General features: G+C 40.7%; 1 non-coding gene across 1 annotated transcript; it reads right to left on the bottom strand.

Moving 5' to 3' along the window:
- Positions 1 to 165: 165 nt before the first annotated feature.
- Trnas-uga lies at positions 166 to 238 on the bottom strand. Its single transcript has one exon. It is a non-coding gene; the product is annotated as a tRNA-Ser (tRNA).
- Positions 239 to 992: the final 754 nt, after the last annotated feature.

Raw genomic sequence — 992 nt, 5'->3', positions numbered from 1 at the left:
AAAACAAGATAGCCGTTAACACTGTTAAATTATATATATAAATCATCAAAGAAAGGTAAATAACAGTGTTCGAATAAAGGACATAATAATACATCGTGTAGCATACCGTAGCTCTCAACGAATATAGTCCTGTAAATAAATGAATAAAGAAATTGTGTAATAAAATGCCTCCGGCGGGACTCGAACCTGCGACCTCTCGCTGTCAAGGCGAGCGTCATAACCATTAGACCACGGAGGCTTCATGGTTGAACAGATTCAAATACCACCAGATACACTCCATTACACAATAGGTACGGCTAGAAACAGATAGTTGCATATAATATAAATCAAGATAGCCGTTAACACTGTTAAATTATATATATAAATCATCAAAGAAAGGGAAATACAGTGTTCGAATAAAGGACATAATAATACATCGTGTAACATAGCTCTCAACGAATGCAGTCATGTAAATAAATGAATAAAGAAATTGTGTAATAAAATGCCTCTGGCGGGACTCGAACCTGCGACCTCTCGCTGTCAAGGCGAGCGTCATAACCATTAGACCACGGAGGCTTCATGGTTGAACAGATTCAAATACACCAGATACACTCCATTACACAATAGGTACGGCTAGAAACAAGTATGGTTATGCCGCTCGCCTTGACAGCGAGAGGTCTCAAGTTCGAGTCCCGCCAGAAGCATTTTATTACAGGGGGATCGTCCGATCCGATCCCCCTGGTTACGGGTCTGAATACAATAATTTAAATTATGTGGCGCCAGCATACATGCATTGGGAAAGCTTCCAGGATTAAAAAAATGTTCTAAAGGAAGGCCAGGACAGTTGTCCTGATAATCAGTCTATCCGGACAATGCGGACGTCTCAGTTGCGCTCACTGATTTTTAAATAGAGTGGGGCCAAGAAAGGGACTTTTACGGATGGAGGGTCTATACTACCTCAGCCCCACATCGTTTGGGAAGAAAATTTATGATTACGGCACCTCTATTTTTTT

Source organism: Anneissia japonica, unplaced genomic scaffold (genome assembly GCF_011630105.1).
Source record: "Anneissia japonica isolate Jap-2015-1 unplaced genomic scaffold, ASM1163010v1 scaffold183527_len990_cov126, whole genome shotgun sequence".
In the NCBI taxonomy this organism is placed as follows: Eukaryota; Metazoa; Echinodermata; class Crinoidea; order Comatulida; family Comatulidae; genus Anneissia; species Anneissia japonica.
Note: the sequence above shows the minus strand (reverse complement) of the source record. Positions and strands in the feature narration are given on the sequence as shown.